The following is an 11179-nucleotide window of genomic DNA, read 5'->3' as shown; positions in this document are numbered from 1 at the left end:
CCACCTGTGGAAACAATGATATTATTGCTCTGGTTGGCAGAAAGCCATGGGAACAGTGAAGTTCCCAGAGAAATAATCATGCTGGAAGGACACGGAGCAAAGAATAGCGTAGCAATAAGATAGTTGCTGCCGAGTGGAAACTTTTGGAAAGCTTCTGCCCATGATTGCTGGCTGCTGCATCGGACACAGCTAGCAGATATAAGGACTCGTTTTGTTCAATAAAGGGTCGTCTCCGTTTGCAACCAGCTTCAGAGTGTGTTTTTCAATTGCAACAGTTACCCTGTTGGCAAAGTGCAAAAATACAGGTTTAAATCTTTGTGATGTAGACTCCCTGTGCCTCAAGCTATGCATTTCAAAGACAGACTACAATGGGAGAATCAAAAGGACAGAATAAATTTTGTTTGAACTTAATCTAAATGCAGTAATAATTATATCCTTTGGAAAAGGGATGGTTTTAGCTGTTGTTGACCAGAATGGGAAACAAAAGCATCTAAGAAGCATTTAAGCAATTTGATGAATATATGGTTCTAAAGTCATTGTGATTATGTAACAAAGATAAAATAGTGAAAAAAAAAATAGATTAGCATCATACAAACGAAATGTCTCTTCTGAAACTTTTGCCACATTTGGAGACTTATGTTTGTTTCCACCGTGTTCATTGTGTTGAAATGCCATTTATAAGAGCTGAAAATGTAAAAAATTCCCTTAATTCTGGAAGCTTGAGAGCTTCATTTATGGATCAGAACTTCACTTTCTATAACAAAATGGACTTGTGCTGCAACTAGAAATATAACTACCATACACTAGGAGTGAGTTCAGTGGAGTGAAGACAGAGAAAAAGTATTAAATAGTATAAGTCATTCTCTATAACAATTAGAAGAATAAAATATCTTTCTTATATTCTCATTTGTCTAATATAAGGAGTGATACTTCCAGTTTCTGAGGTATTTAGGAGAGAAAACTTATCATAAATAGCACAGTTTTCTTTCTTGTGCTTTGTTTCTGATAAGATAGCCAATTAAATCACACAGGAAATGGAAATGTTACGTAAATAATAGATAAGAGTAGAGCAAAACTAGTAAGAAAAAATAAAATGTTCCAAAATATGATCCATGTAAAAGCACAAAGTTGTGTTGATGGTGAGATATTTTAAATAAGCAGTATGGAGCAACTATTACACTTTCTACAATATTTAGAAAATGCATAACTGCAGAGACACTGTAAACTGTATCATTAACCCAGCATAAGCCTGATAAAATAATTAGAAAAAAAAAGCAGTTGTTATGCAATTCCAATAAATGTATTTATGGTCTAACATGATTTGCATCCTGCTGGAGTTCAGGCTTTCTTTCTAAGTAGGATCACAAAGAAAATCAGCCTGAATTTTCTGTATACTAAAACAGTTTTTTATCCATCACTGTTATCTTTCTGGTTTTGAATAAAGCATTGTCTGTGTTTTGTGGTAAAATACCAGGCTTCAAGAATTGATTGTTCTTTGGTTGCTTTTTATTGCCTTGATACTGCAGGACTTTTTATCTCTGAATCTATTTTAAGTGCTAAAATAATATTGAAACTTTGCTTATTTTTTGAGAAGACTTCTTTACAAAAATAGGATTGATTTGAGGGCATAGCAGTTGAACACATTGGAGTATTTCTACAAAGAGTTTGCCTGACTGAGAGATTAAGGGTATTATATTCTTAGAGTGCTTCCCCCCCCCGCCCCACCCAACACAGCCCCCAGGTCTTCCCCCAAAACTAAAACTCAAAGAAAGTATACAAAAGTGGATATACATAAATACTTTAAAATATGCATGTAAATATTTGAAGAGTTCCTACAGATAAGTATTTATTTCTGTCACTTCAAAGAAGTAACTTTTAAAAGTACTTAGTTTACAGTAAAGGATTAAGACTTTTGTGTTTTAAATGACATTTATATATTATTAGACAAATATAAATAAAATATTCAATAATTTATGTACTAAAAAATATTTTTAATAGAACAAAATATGTCAAGTTCAAATCCAGCTGGTATTGTCTGACAAAAAAAAACCAAAACAAGGAAAAGATTTCTTTTTGAGTTTTACTGTTTCATAGATGAATACGTGGGCTTTTAATTTCAGAATAACATTTGGTCTTTGAAATTCAAATAAAAAAAATGAAAATTAAATGTATTAGAAACAAGACCTAGAAAAATATTCCTTTCCATGTCAAAATATTCCATTTTCACCAATTGAAACTCTTATATCTCTTTTCTGAATCAGACACTGAATCCAAAATTAGGTGTTTATATAGTTCCTTTGCTCATAAGCATTTGATAACATGATCATTTACTTAGATTTTTGACTGGCAGGATTTCTGTCTTAAAGATTGTATGAAAGTGTCTGTCACTGTGGACTATGTCAATGACAAATCTCAATTTTCTGTTTTAAACCATGAAGAAATACTTTAAGTCTCAATGTGGTGTAATAAAGAACGAAAAGATGTTTTAAACCATCTACAATTATCTCATTCCAGTTCAACAATTTGCTTTCAATTGTAACTTCCCCTATGTGTTTTCATGATACTTTTGAAAGAAAGAAGTATATAGCCAACTCTCTGAATGGTGGTAATTTAAAAAAAAACCACAGTGATTTAGATGCCTTTGATGATGTGTACAAAGCTCATGGTTCCAGAAAGGGCTGTCCTGCATTTCCTTAAGTGTTCATTTGGTCTAACTTGGTCAAAGAATTAGGGGCAATAAAGGGGCCTTGGGCCAAGTCATTCCTTTCTCCATGGTGCCCTTAAATCATGGGGATTGCTGGGTGCCTTAAGGTGGAGGGAGCCTTTCCACATCTTTCACAGTGAAAGACCTAAAACTGTTCTAAAAGTGAGCTGGAAATGTTACATTCTTTTTAGAGTTGAAGTTCTAAGAAATATCGTCTGGGAGAACTGCACCTGCAATCTTCCACTTCAAGTTCCTTGCGTTTTTTCAAGGGACAGAGCCCCCTAGGCTATGAAAAGCTTTCTGAGGAAGGTGCACACCAACAGGTTCTCACAAGTAGGTGTGCTGTGCTATATTAAGTAAAAAACTTAACAGTTTTTAGTTGTACCAAACTAATATTGGAAGAAATGCAAAACAGGGTGACTAGATTGCTCTCTTGGCAGCTGGGTAGTTGTGAGACAATCCCAGTGTGTTTTGTTAAAGCTGTACCAGGGGAAAGCACACGAGTTTTATTGGGCCAAGATAGCTGAGAAGTTGATAAGGGAGCCACAATGGTACTGCTCAGGCTGTGACCCCCCAAACCTCGCTGTTCACCCTGGCTCCCATGAGGAGGGGGAACTGGTGAGTGAGGGTGCTGGGATCCTCCTCTGCACTCCTGGGTTCAGTGACAGGGCAGGAGAGCAGCAGTGCCCTCAGGGGATCTGCTCTTCCTTCAATCCCTGCAGGCAGGATAATTTGTACATTTAAGGTGAAGGCCCTGCGCAGGATGGAAACTGTGTAAACCGCTTTTAATAGAGATATCATAAGTGCTCTCCTTCTCTAAATGCATACACTTTCCTCTTTGTTGGTACTTCAAAACGGGAACAACAGTTTAATAGAAAGCGTGAGTCCGTGAGTATGTGTTAGTTATACCACATGGGCAACTATTCTATCCAGGGCTTTCTGTGTGTTTAGGCACACAAATCCCTACACCTTTGATTTGTGGTCACATGAACAAAATGCATTTGGTTTTTGTGGGGTGTTTATTTCCATTTTAGATTATTTTTTTAAGTATTAATCAAGATGTGTATCTATAAAGTTTTATAAAAGATTTGCCTGAATTTTGCTGAAATACTGTGCACTCTATATAAGGTTGGTAACTCATCCTTAACTGGATTAATTAGCTAAAAGAAATGTTTTAAAGATCTGAGAGAATATATACGGAACTTATAACGAAACTTGAGCTTGGCAACCATTTTTAATGTTGCATCATTTTACTTCTTTGAGGGCACTCTGAAACTAAGAATGAATGAGGAAATTATAGCCTGTAACTAAGTTTTCAAACTTCCAGTGCATATATATCTATATAAATCTGGTAAATGTGACACTGTATAAGAAAGCAATTATTTTGGTTTAATATCACACTCTGCATATGTACTAATGAGCACTTGCTGAGGTAAGCAGGTGATTGATTAATATAATTGCTCAACCCTTAGCTCAATTTTAAATAAGTGATAAATTCAGATTTAAATTCCTATTAGTACATTAATGCTTTTAACAAATGGTTCAGACACTTAATTAGAATACATTAAACAAGCAACAGCAATTATTAAGTAATTGTCAGTACACACTCCTAAAGTGTGCAGTTGTTTATCTTGAAACCTTACTAATATGTAGCATACTTTCCTTTTCTTTATGATAATTGTATTACTAAAATCATAATCTCATATATATTCAGAAAAATACAAAAGCGGTGTGTTAATGAGAATGCTATTACATATTTACAGCATCCTAGGTTAGCTATATAAGTGAAAGTCTTTGTTAAAGCATATATCCAAATAATGATTGGTCATTTTGTAATGGAAAAGGTCTCTGTGGGCAATGCTTTTCCTTTCTCATTTTCCTTAATTACTTTTTTGCTTTATAAGCTTTGGTGTTTGAATCATTCAAGGAACTACATTTACAATGCAGATATTTTAGATTTGCTTTTGTTCCCACATGAACGCTGAGCATTTCCTTCAGTATTGGACATTTTCCGTAAGTTTCCTTGAGAGAAGGCATACAAATGAACAAATTATGAGTCATTAAAGTTTGAAGCTGTAACAATGAGCAAGGCTATAGACCTGTTGAATCAGAGAAATGTTGGTTGGAAGGAATTTCTGGAGACCATCCAGTCTTGCCTCCTCCCTGAAGCAGGACTATCATCAATATTACAACAGGGTACCCTCTTCCAGGATTACACTTATCTCTTCCATTATAAATGTTTTTCGTAATTTCCAGTCTGAACCTCTCCAGCCACAACTTGTGGCCATTTCCCCTTGTTGTATTATTTTTCGCTGCTGAGAAGAGTTCGTCTCCATCTTCTTTGTAATACCAGTAGCAGTAGGCTACTACTAAATTGCCCCTTAGTCCAAGCCCAGCTTTCTCAGTAGGATATATACTGAATCCCTCTGGCAATCCCAATAGTCCTCTGAAGGACCCCTGTTAGTTTCTCAACATTCATTTTGAAGTGGTGTTGACCCAAAGCAGTATTCTAGATGCAGATTCACCAGTACCTAGTAGAACACGATAATATTTTCCCTAGATCTGCTGGTGGTGTAGTGTAGCCCAGGATTCAGCCTGCTCTACTTGTGACAGGAGCACACAGCTGGCTCATATTCAGCCTAGCATTCACTGTAATCTCCAGGTCCCTTTTATCAGGGCTGCTGCTCAGCCAGTAAGTTCCCAGGCACTGGGTTATTCTGTCCCAGGTGTAGCCTTTTGCACTTCTCACTACTGAGCTTCATCATATTAGTTCAGCCCTCAAATTTACCAAGGTCCATGTGAATTGAAGTTCTGCTGTTTATTCTCAATCATTCCCCATAACTTAGTGTCTCAGGGTGCACTGCCATCATCCAGGGCATTGATGAAGATATTGAACAAGGTAGGTCCCAGTACCATCCTCTGCTCATTGCCATCTGCAAGATGAACATTAAGGTTTTGGTTAAGACTATTGAGCCCAGGCGTCCAGCTGGATTCCAGTGCAACTGCTAGTCTGTACTTCTTCGTATTCCAAAGGAGAACACTACAGGACATGAAGCCTTACTAAATTCAAGGTATATCATATGCACTATACATTCCTCATCCACAGCTAGTCAGTAACTGCTGCTCTCTCCATGTCCACAGAGGTAGACACAAGTATTTCTGGCCACTCCTGTTTGCAAGGTCATGTGGTAACTCTATCACTGAACTAATCCAGAGTAAAACTGCAAAAAAGTAGGTGTCTTTTAGGCTAGATCAGTTCACTACTCTCTTTCCCATACAGTACTTCAGTTGTGTTACCAAAACTGAAAGACTGGTGGAAGGTCAAGGCTGTGGCCCAGTATTTCATGACTAGAAGAATGAAAAATAAAACTATTCCACAAATTACTCATTTTTCAGATGAATCATAGATGGAATGATCCACTTGCCCAGTTGGCTACTATTTTGACCTATCTTTTCGTGTGGTTTCCTTGCAAATTGCAGATGGGTGGGAATGAGCTCCATATATCCTTTGCACTCATGCAAGAACACAGACTGTCAGCTGAGTAAAAGTCATTAAAATTACTGATTACACTATAAATTATTGTGGAATACCAGAGTTTTGAAATTGTAATTTATCATCATAAAATGCCTGACTATTAGCCAGATCTGACTGAGCTGGGATCTCTGTCCAAACTGCAGCAGGAGTCACATTCCCTTTCCTGAAGGAGCTTATTATTAAAAGGAAAGATCAAAGAAAGAGAAGTCACAGAAAAGGAAGTACATTATTTGGAAGGTAATAGGAAAAGGTCTTATGCCACAGTCTTAATGTCTGAGACAAATGGCATACCCTTTGTCTTGGAATATATGTAGCTTCACAGATGACATTTTGGCTTCTATTGACACACATGCACATGCACAAAGGAAAAAAAGGTGTGGAGGGGAAAGGTTTAATTCACTCAAGCAGGTTTAACCTAAAAGCTTTAAAATAGTTAAGTGTATTTCTGAGTGTTGTGGCTTCCTGCCAAGCCTGTAAAAAAGGTTGTGATATTTTCTTTCTGTCCATAAAAAAAAATGAGGTATTGAATATTTGACCTTGCTTGTTCTCATTTTGTTAGCAATTTTTGATTTTGAAAAAAGAGCTATGACCAAAAAACCCACCCCAATCTCAAAATCACAAGAAGCAGCATTTTAAAGCAGCACACTTGTAAATATTTTTTTATTTACACATGTATTGGTTTTGTGTGGCAAGGTTTTGGTAGCGGGGGGGTTACAGGGGTGGCTTCTGTAAGAAGCTGCTGGAAGCTTCCCCTGTGTTCGAGAGAGAGCCAATACCAGCCAGCTCTAAGACGGACCCGCTGCCGGCCAAGGCCGAGCCAATCAGTGATAGTGGTAACACCTCTGTGATAACATTTTTAAGAAGGAAAAAGTTGGGACAGGGGGAATTCGGCAGCCAGAGAGAGGAGTGAGAACATGTAAGAGAAACAACCCTGCAGACACCAAGGTCAGTGAAGAAGGAGGGGGAGGAGATGCTCCAGGAGCCGGACCAGAGATTCCCCTGCAGCCCGTGGTGAAGACCGTGGTGAATACCATGGTGAGGCAGGCTGTCCCCCTGCAGTCCATGGAGGTCCATGGTGGAGCAGATATCCACCTGTAGCCCGTGGAGGACCCCACGCCGGAGCAGGTGGGTTCCCGAAGGAGGCTGTGACCCCGTGGGAACCCCGCGCTGGAGCGGGCTCCTGGCAGGGCCTGCGGCTCTGTGGAGAGAGGAGCCCACGGAGCGGGTTTTCTGGCAGGACTTGTGACCCCGTGGGGGACCCACGCTGGAGCAGTGTGCTCCTGAAGGACTGCACACCGTGGAAAGGACCCATGCTGGAGCAGTTCGTGGAGAACTGCGGCCCGTGGGAGGGGCCCACGTTGGAGAAGTTTGTGGAGGACTGTCTCCCGTGGGTGGGGCCCCACGCTGGAGCAGGGGAAGAGTGTGATGAGTCCTCCCCCTGAGGAGAATGAAGCGGCAGAAAACAACGTGTGATGAACTGACCGTAAACCCCATCCCCGTCCCCCTGTGCCGCTGGGGGGGTTGGTAGAGAAGCCGGGAGTGAAGTTGTACCTGGGAAGAAGGGAGGGGTGGAGGGAAGGTGTTCTGAGATTTGGTTTTATTTCTCATTACTCTGCTCTGGTTGATTTGTAATAAATTGAGTTAATTTTCCCCAAGTTGAGTCTGTTTTGCCCGTGACGGTAATTGGTGAGTAATCTCTCTCCTGTCCTTATCTCGACCCACAAGCTCTTTGTTATATTTTCTCTCCCCTGTCCAGCTGAGGAGGGGGAGTGATAGAGCAGCTTTGGTGGGCACCTGGCAACCAGCCAGGGTCAACCCATCACAACACATTTCCTCAGTCTAGTGTATAATTCTTACTGTTTTGGAGTGTTAAACATTAAAACCATTTACAGTGAAAGACGAGGGAATAAAAAAATCAAGGGAATTGAAATACTTTTATGCCTTCTGCAAAAGCAAAATTTTAAAGGAAACAGTATTTCACTACCTTCTCCATACACGCATCTTCCTTTCTAGAGATTTTTAAATGAGTGGTCAGGCAGTCAGCTTGACACTTTTCACATGCATTTTACAATATATCGTCAACTGTTCTTAAATACATAATTGATTTCTTTGAGATGTGTTTTAGCTCATATTAATTGCTTTTTATTTTACTATATATAGTCAGTGGCTTTATGATATGTACTGAATTGTTTATTAATCATTCGATAGCTTTGTTTGTCTGATCTTGTATCATTTACATAAGGTTCCTGTAGCTCTGCTCAAAATCCTTGTATCACGAGTTGAAGAGCCTTGACTTGGTCTTCAAAACTGAGATAAATTCTTCTAGGTGCTGAGTGAGCAGTGAGTTCTGAGTGGGAAAATTCAAAATCTATTGTCCTTGGTCTGTATTCACATGACAACTCTCTTTATTGACCATACATTTTTCAAAGACATAAGTGCTCTCCCATTTTTCAAAGTTCCAAGTCCCATGAACCTTAAACCAGGCACAGACATTTAAGTGCTTTGAGAGCTTTTGAAAATTTGAACTTAAGGTCCTCTGTTTTATCCACATACCATACAAATATTAATAACAGATTTACAGATTTCTGTACTCTAACTTACAACCTTCACCTGAAAGTAAGTGTTATAAATGGATCCATCATTGTTCAAATGAATGCTTAGACTTTATAGAAAAGCTGTAGAGAAGTTTTTTTTAAACTATATAATAGGTTAAGGAAATCCTGTTTTGTACAAGGAAGAGCATAAGACTGTTCAGTGGGTGAGTATATGCTCTGTATGCATGTGTGAGAGAGACTCATCAAAGCCATATCTTGAAATCAAGTTTCCTCTATTACAAATGAATTTTAAATCACATTGTGAGCTACCCAATCTGAGGACCAGTTAATATTACATTATTTCAACAAAATAGAACAGTTCAAGAATAAAAGAGAAGCTTACTCACAAGTATTCATCTGATGGCTTACTGGGATATGGGAAATATGACTTAATATTTTAAAAATTATTTTCAAAATATAATTTTAAAAATTATTTTGGTAAGTATAGGTGATTGTCATAACTGTCTAGATAACATAAAGACTTTTTCTATTCTGAAATTTTATATGGCACCTGAAAAATGTTTCTGATTAAAACTACACTTTTGGTCAGGAAAAATGTTAAGTTTTGTGAACCAGAAATTGGAGGGGGTTTATTGTAATGTCTAAACAAAATTTCATAGTTTCAAGCAGCCAATAAAGGTTTTAAAGATTTTTTCCTTATTTTATTTAACAACAACATATCTTTTAAACTATAAGGCAAATTTAAACTGTATACTATTAATCAACTAAAAATTGAATTGTCAATGTAGATTCATTAGCTAGAGTAAATATAAACTCTTTTGTGTAATCAGCTTTTTCAGTTCATCTTTTGCTTATTGTACCATTCTTTTTTAGTTCTCATGGACTAACAAACCTATTTTGTGTTCTAATCTTAACTTGTCATGAGTAATTTAAAAAAAATGTTTTATTTAATAAAAAAAAAATCTTTTGGTATTAGATCCAGCTGAGCTGTTGATGTATATAATCCACATACTGTTAAGAAGATTTTCCTTTGCTATAAACAGAAGTTAATCAGTTACCAAGTTACATCTGTCTGTGGCTCAGTGTAGGGGCAGATGATGCTTTGATGTATTCCCTAGCCTAGAGTTTTTTGATGTTATCGGATATTTGGGCCTAAAACTACAGAATGAGATCTATGGAACAGAGCAGAAACTGAAGACCTATCTGAATCTATGATGAGACCATACTTCTAATTCTCTTGTAGTGGAAAAAAAAAACCCCAAACATTATAAAACGAGTTAGTCTTACCATTAATTATTTGGTCTTTTCCCCCCTTTTTAATTACTTAGTTTCTAATATGTCTAGCCTAGACATATTTGTGTTCAACCTGTGCAGTCAGTATGATTACAGTACTAATACATAGATCAGGAGTAACTGTAGCTGCATTACTTTAGTTTTTTCTCCTCAATATTATTTATAATTTTCTTACCCACCATTGGGGTGAGGATGGTGTTATTACTGATGGCACATTTATACTTTTGAACTTAGTGTCTAGATAAAAGGTGAATAAGAAGCTGGAACTTCAACTACTTAGAGACTGAGCTAAATGGTCTAGTATAAATATCCCATGGAATGTAATACACATTGGAGTTTTAAGATGAAAACAACAGACATACTGGAACATCTGAGTATGTGAAAAAGTACTATTTTTTTCAATAATGTAAACTTAAATCCCACTTCTATGAACACCTGTTCTGGCTGTTGTTTTCAATTTAATGAGTTTAGGGAGGCTTGTATCTCTGAACTGAGAGTATCTCTATCATTTTGACACTTAATTTTGTTTGTCTCTTATAAATGTCTTATAAAAAAAGAGAATCATTTAGCATCTGTTATGTTATCTACAAACATCTGTTTCCATTAGCCGTTGTTAAATATATACACAATACATTAATTCAGTTGCTTTTTTTCTCTTAAATCACAAATTGATTTAATTATTGATGCAAAGTTCTTACCATAACAATTGATCATTGAAGATTTAATGAGTTCTCACATTTAGACTGGATTTACCAAGGGATCTGTCCTTTTATTCCATGAATATGAGGGAATATCTAACAGCTTGTTCTTTGCTTTGCTGTGCCAATTTAAACCCGTCTTTTTTGCTTCCCAATATTTCCATATAGCCATTCCAGTAAATGAAAAATACAATACGGTACATTGATGTATTATCAAAAAAAAAAAAGGGGGGGGGGGTGGCAGCCTTTTTATGAAATGTTGAGAAAATGTTAGGATAACTAACAAAAGTGAGTGTAAATGCTATCCTAGTGCAACATAAAAGAATATAAAGCTGCACAAGTGCATTCTGCCTAAGTAACTTCAGGATTAAATAGCTACACACATGCATGAGCA

This window comes from Aquila chrysaetos, chromosome 7 (genome assembly GCF_900496995.4).
Source record: "Aquila chrysaetos chrysaetos chromosome 7, bAquChr1.4, whole genome shotgun sequence".
Taxonomy (NCBI): Eukaryota; Metazoa; Chordata; class Aves; order Accipitriformes; family Accipitridae; genus Aquila; species Aquila chrysaetos.
Note: the sequence above shows the minus strand (reverse complement) of the source record.